The 7,157-nt window shown below is 37.1% G+C and overlaps 1 pseudogene; it reads left to right on the top strand.

The window, feature by feature from the left end:
• The first annotated feature begins 758 nt into the window (after positions 1 to 758).
• Positions 759 to 877, top strand: LOC111730266 (annotated as a pseudogene).
• Positions 878 to 7,157: the final 6,280 nt, after the last annotated feature.

Below are 7,157 nucleotides of genomic sequence, written 5' to 3'. Positions count from 1 at the left end.
GTGGGACTCATAGGCAAATTTTGTTTGATTTAGATAAAGCAAAGTGATGTTTCTTGCACCCATTTGTGGTACAGCAAATTTATATCTACTACACTATTTGATCTAGATTTGCCTGCTCTGATTAGAATGTGATTGGAGAATGTGAAGTGAGAAGGTTCCTGGGAACCCTAGAGATTAAACTATTTTCCTGAAAACGACTCTTTGGTTCCATGATTCAGGTCACCATTAACCCTAGAGGTAAGCCTAGGTGTTTTGGTTTTCAGTGACTCAGACTGCTGGGACAGATCTATCTCCATAGTCTTGTTTCACTATTATAAGATTTGCCATCACTATTTTCATTGTTGTTCCTGCAATAATGTTTTCTCTTTCAGTATTAAATAATTAAGACCTCTTTGTGTTAGTATATAAGGGACATGAAAAAGTGTATGAAAAAAAATTGCCTCACATTAAGTACCTTTAAGTTGTTGTGTAACCATCACAACTGTTCACCTCCAGGACTTTTCCATCATCCTAAACTGAAACTCTATCCCCATTAAACACTAATACTCTCCTCCATGCCCCTGGTAACCACTATTCTACTTTCTGTCTCCATAAATCTGACTATTCTAGGTACCTTATATATATGAAATTAGGTTGGCTTAATTTAAAAAGGCACAAGTAGAATAAAATGTATTTATCTTAAGAAGTAAACACATCAAGTGGAAAAAAAATAGCCTCAGAAAATAACTGGTATTGGTAAATCAAAATTGTATTAATGGGTCTACGGCCATGCTACCCTGAACAAGCCCAATCCTATCCAATCTCGGAAGCTAAGCAGGGTCAGGCCACGTTAGTACTTGGATGGGAGACCACCTAGGAAGACCAGGTGCTGTAGGTGTAAAAAATTAAAAAATAAGGGATTGTAAGCTGACAAGGTCCCTGCAATCTGTGAGGTCAACCAAGAGTTGCCTCGCCTAAATAATAAAAAAAAAATAATAAAAATTAAAAAAAATTGTATTAATGGAAGGAGGCATTGGCATGGGTTTTGTCAAAGGGCATAAATAATCACCTGCCAGTGGAAGAGTGCCATTTCCTTGAAGCCATTATGGACCTTGGGAGACTATGGTCAGGGTTGCTGTGCTGATGTTGATGCTGTACCTGTAGAATTTGCTCATAAGTGCAGAGGACCTAGTCTCACCTCTGCTGTGGCAGCATGGCTCCTAGGAGAATATACAGGGTTGGGGGAGTCAGGAGGGTTGGGTAGAGGGTAGAGGTGGGACAACATCTCCGGCTTTCCAAAGGGAGCCCAGATGCTAAAAGGTTAAGGTGAAGTAATTTCCTCACTTAACTAGTAAAGCTGCTGCCCTTCATGGAGCTGTGTTGAACAGCCTTGTGAAACAGGACCAGCACCCCCATACACCCACCCACCAGCTGCTTCCTGCAAGTCCAGCAGCCTGGCTACAGGTCAGAGTGGCTTCCTGTAAAAACATTTTCTGCCTTAGGAGCAAGGCTTGACCCCATCCAAAGGTGGCATTTTGTTGGCCCCTGAGGGGCATGGGATGCTGGCAAATGGTAAATAAGTTGGGTTTGCCTAATCCAGACCAATGTATTTTTTCCCGCTAAGGATTAGTGATCCCTTTCTGTACTTTAAGCTCTCAATATCCCTGTAATTTAAACTCCTGCTATTTGTAAAATAGCAAGATAATTTCTTTCCTGGGTCTCCTGACACTATCCAAACTCCAGAAATCATCTGACTCTTGCACTTAATTTACTCTATTGTCTTGCTGTTTTGTTTTGAGTAACGTAACTGGTTCATACTGAGTAATACTATTTAACGTACACCAGAGGAATTACTTCTACTGTAATGCCAATACTGTGCTACTGAGTCTCTAGCAAGAGCTACAACTTACCATGTTTGAAACCCATCACTTCACCACTAAGCCTAAGAAGTAGCCTGATAAAATTGGTGTGCACTTTCCCACCGGTTACAGAGATTTTACCCTTCTGGCACTTGCCAGGTACTCACTCTCTTCTCTGCTTTCACTCTTGCTATTTCCTCAGTCTGCTGTGCAGACAATGAAAGAAGTGCTAGAATGTCTGGTGAAAATGGCAAAGAGAAATGAGGATGAGCAGGGCCACACCTAGCCACTTAATCCCAAAGGCAGTGCGATTTAGGACTTCGTCCCCCAAACAATGAAAAACTATTTATAAGTAGTAAACTGGAGAGTAACAGCATCAAAAGCTTTAAAAAAAATCACTCTAGATTGAATTCAGGGACTGCTGCTGGAGAAGGGACAAGTAATTCAGATGGCAGATAATGGTGGGGTATGGAAAGAACCACGAGGGCACAAGAGATATTTAGGAGGTTTGACTCATCAAGATTGATGATTTCTCTGAGATAAAGGAAAAAGGAAAGGTAGCGCATACTAGCTTTTGTTTCTTGAATGCTTTCAAAGTGCTAGCCACTTAATAAAAATTACCCAGAATTCTTACAGGGGTCCTATAGGTAGGTATTATTTTCACTCACAGATGACAAAATATGTGTCCCAGAGAAGAAAGTGATTCACCCAGAGAAATATAGCTTTTAAGTGGCAGAGCTGGGATTCTGATTCAAGTCCGTTCCGGGGTCTGCTCAGTGTACCACATAAGCTTGTAAAAATTGAGGTAAAAGAGGATGAAATTCTATTGAGATCAAATTCTCACATCTTAACATGCTATAACTTCTTTGTCTACCTCTTGTCTGTTTTAGTTCCTGACATAATTGTGCAACCCCTTTTTTACATATTTATTTTAGTAGTGTGAGTTTTCTCTTAGAGATTGGTCTACCCCCAGGTAATGACATTAAACAATTAGAGACTATTTTAAAAACCAATACTCTTGGTAAGTGAACATCTGATAAAATAATTCTGAATGGCTTTTGATTTCTTTGTGAATACTTTCTGAACACTCTATTATTTCTGTTATCTTTAACCTTCCAGGTTTAATGCAATTAGAACCTTGGCTGGATCTCACTTCTCCTTTTAACATTATAAACAAATGTTTTCTTTCCCACTTTGGTCAAGTTACAAAATTGCTTTCTCAATTTACACAGGGATTTGACATTCAACATTGAGAAATTATGATGAAATAGCTAACTGATTGTCAAACATGTGAGGAAATGTTATTTTATTTGCAAAACGATGGAAGTTCCCGTTTTAATTTCTTCTTCCAGAAGAATATTCTGATTTCATTTCTTTATTAAATACAATCTTTGGCTTTAAGCTTCTCTAAGATCTTTTCATTTGTGCCAATGCAACTGCATATTCATTAAATTTCCTTTCATTGAACTAAAAATTAGTGATTTCAATCTTTAAATTGGCTCTGGTACACCATAAAAATATTGGAGAAAGAGAGAAGAAAATATGGAAAATAGGGGAATAAGATCTTATACTTCGGTTGTATTTTCTCCCTCTTGACAAACAGACATTTTATTGCTACCGTTAGCAAAGGAATAATATGCTTAACTTCTTATTAACAATAATTTACATGTATACGTTTAATTGAAGATGATACTATTTCCCCTATGGCATCATTCCAAGTTGTTTTGGATGAAGCCACACCACCTTCTCACAGGTGCCTCATCCTCCCCATCCTTACCTCAGGTCAATATTATACCTCTGTGAGGCGGCTGGTTGCTAGCATGGGAATAGTGTATTTCTAACTCAGTCAAATAGGAACTGAACTCACAAACAGTGCCATTTACATAGGAGTCTCACAATGACCTGATTCAAAGATGATGGGGGCCGGTATCTGTCTCACACATTTATTTTGGAAAACAGTTTCCTTGACAGCTGATTCAAAATGATTTTCAATTAAAGAGTAACTTAGGAAAATAGAAGTGGTAAACTCAATCTGCTTTAAAAAAATGAATGGATGTTTCAACATCTAGCAAGTAAAGATAATTTTAAGTTTTCTCTTAAGTGTACTATCTACTAAGATAGAAAAGTCTACACACACACAGGCATATGATTACTAATTTTTGTGGAAAAATAGTAATAAAATAAACCTAAAATCATAAAAACTACACTTAAAATATCTTCCTTATGTGAGAAATTTAATCACACTGCAAGTAAATATCCTCTGTGTACTGTGGTGTACAGAAACTGGTTGAGACCTGAATTTCATGAGGAGACTATTGACATGGCTTTCTAAGTAGTCTCCTTACCTTCAGTTTCTCTTCCCTCAACTCACTATGCACCCAGAGCATGTCAGCTGTGAACTAAGAGGATTCAGTGTTTATAACATGTGTATGTCAATCATCTGTTATCTATGGCTTTATTGTCTATAATTATGGTTTATATTGTCTTTGTATTAGTCATCATGAGCTCTTAGAGGACTTAACACTCTTTTAAGGCTTGTCCTGTCTTCTCAGTGAGAAGCACATTAAAGGGTACAGTGTAGACATTCAACAAAATTAGTAAATTCACCATGCAAGGAATGCATTTCACCTACGATTAAGGTGTTACTCTTTTCTCTTGACTACATGTGTTAAAATAGGATTCTGACTTTATAAATGATGCATGAAAGCAATACAAAGCTACAAATAAAAACCAACTACGAATTGTGGAAGGACATGCTTCTCAAACATTAGAAAATGATTATAAAAGATAGCCTATAATTTTAAAAAGAGAGAGAATGATATTTTTATGAAAGTTAACTCAGGCCTCTGAAATAAATTAGAAATAAGACCATATGTCTGAGATACAGGATTCCTCATGCCAATGTGGGTTTAAAAAAAATCGAAGGTATAATTCAACAGTTTATTTAAAGTAAGGGAAAAAATTTCCTCTTCAATTGCCAAGAAATATATGTGAGTAATTGTATTATGGAAGAAGGTCCTATATAATATTTGGTTATAAAATTTAGTAATTTGTCTATTAATTAATTCAACACATAATAAAAGTTGACTGAATATCTTCTATGTAAGAGGCACTATATTAATGCTGAGGATACCAAAGTGAAAAAGCGTCATTGATTTCCTCTACAGGGCAAGCCAACAACTACAATCCAGTATAACAGCTGCTTTAATGTTGATCTGTACAAAGTGCTGATGGAGCATGGAGGGAACCTGAAGTCTGTGGGGGAGAAAGAGTGAAGGCTTCACAGCTTTTCAGCTGAATGAGAATTGGGGGAAGAATAGGATTTTGTTTGGTGAGCAAGTGGGGTAGGAGATTTGTAATAGAAACTTCTAGTGCTCATCCATGTTTGGTTTCTCTCCTTCCAGGCGCAGGGGAAGATTCTTTCCCACTCCCTTGTAGTCAGGCAGAGCTATGTAACTAAATCTGGCCAATGAGTTAAGAGTAGAAATGACATGTGTCACTTCTAAGCTGAAGCATTTAATCGTTAGTGCAAAACACTCCAGTGTGCTTTGTCTGTCCTAGCAACTGGTGAAGTTGGATGTGTCAGAAACTGTAGCTACGTTATGGTGGACTCTCTATCAGTCTGGTGCCAGCATGAATATGTAGAGCAGATCACTTGCTGACCCATGATAGACATTGTGTCATGGGCAAGAAATAAATCATGTATTAAGCCATTGACATTTTGGATTGTTTTGTTATTTCGGCACTTTAGTTAGAAACAAAAATATTTTAAAATAAAAAGAGAATAGACAAGTCTCTCATGTAAAAGAATTCCAAGTAATTTATGTAAATGCTTTGCTCTCAAGTGGGGAGCATAACACCCCACTCCTTAAGTATGGGCGGTGCATAGTGACTTCCTTCCAGAGAGTACAGTATGGGTCGGGGGGAGTAATTTTACAATGGGGAAATCTAATAAACACTACTTCAGTCATGTGATCAAAGTCAATATCAACAGTGATAAATTATGACAGTATATATTCTAGATTTGATGTGATAAAAATGGTATATTACCTCTGTGATCTAAGCATGAGAAAAACATCAGGCAAATACTTGATTAAGGGTCATCCTACAAAATACCTAATCGATACTCCTCAAAACTGTCAAGGTCATTAAAAACAAGGAAAGTATGAGAAACTGTTATAGCCAGGAGGAGCTAAAAAGGACATAATAACTAAATGTAATATAGTACCCTGGAAAGGATCCTGGAAGGGAAAAAGGACATTTGGCAAAAACTAAGGAAATTTGAATAAAATATGAACTTTAATATATCATTAATTGTAACAAATGTACCATACTGATGTAAGATGTTAATAATAGGGAAAAGTCAGTGTGGGGTAAACAGAAACTACCTGTACTATCTTTGCAATTCGATGTAAATCTTGAACAATTATAAAAAAAAAAAAATTTTTTAAAGGAGGTATAAGAGAATATGGTGTGTTCTAGAAATTCTTTTTGAAGTGGAGAGTAGAAATGAAGAGTTTGGCTAGGTAGACAAAAGATCTTTTGCTATTCAAAGGAGATTTGCTTTTTGAATTGTGTAAGTTGGCTGAGAGATCCTTAAAACTATGGATGAGCTCCAGGGGTGTTGCAAAACCTCTGAAATTATATAAAATTACATTGTGTGTATGCGTATGTGTATGTTTTTCTCAGAAGAGAGTCGAAAGCTTGATTTATTATTCATTTGTTCTTAAAGGGTAAAGTACCTAAATTATGTTAATAATTGCTGAAGGCAATATAGAAATTCTGAAAGAGTGTGCAAGAGAAATGACACAATTATATTTTTGTGTAAAAAAAGTGCCGCGTCCTCCTTCTACCCTACTGCGTGACAAGGTCCGGAGATGGGGACAGAGGCTTCAAGGAATGCATCGTCAAGAACGAGGACGTGGCATGTGTTTAGGGATAATTGGTTTCTTAGGAACGATCCTATTAATAGGGGGAATTTGGGTAGCACAAATTCTAGTAAGTGTAAACGCTGTGCAAATGGATTTCCTCAAAATTGGCTCTGTGGAAAACATAGTAAATTCCCCACGTATGGAATCAGCTCTAGTCACCCTGACGTGTCCAGAATGCGTAAACCCTTTATTTGAACGATTAAGAGAAATTCCTTTTGACGCGCCTCTTAAAGATGTTATGAATAAATTATAACAAGCCGAATTACTAGAACCAGTTTATACTCCTGTTCCCACGCAGTTAGTAGAAAAATTAGTAAAGGATAAGAAATTTACTCATAAGCCTGTGCCTACTATGGAAGGGCCTCCTTTTGTGGCCTACTGGATAAAT

This window comes from Pteropus vampyrus, unplaced genomic scaffold (assembly GCF_000151845.1).
Source record: "Pteropus vampyrus isolate Shadow unplaced genomic scaffold, Pvam_2.0 Scaffold9, whole genome shotgun sequence".
In the NCBI taxonomy this organism is placed as follows: domain Eukaryota; kingdom Metazoa; phylum Chordata; class Mammalia; order Chiroptera; family Pteropodidae; genus Pteropus; species Pteropus vampyrus.
Note: the sequence above shows the minus strand (reverse complement) of the source record. Positions and strands in the feature narration are given on the sequence as shown.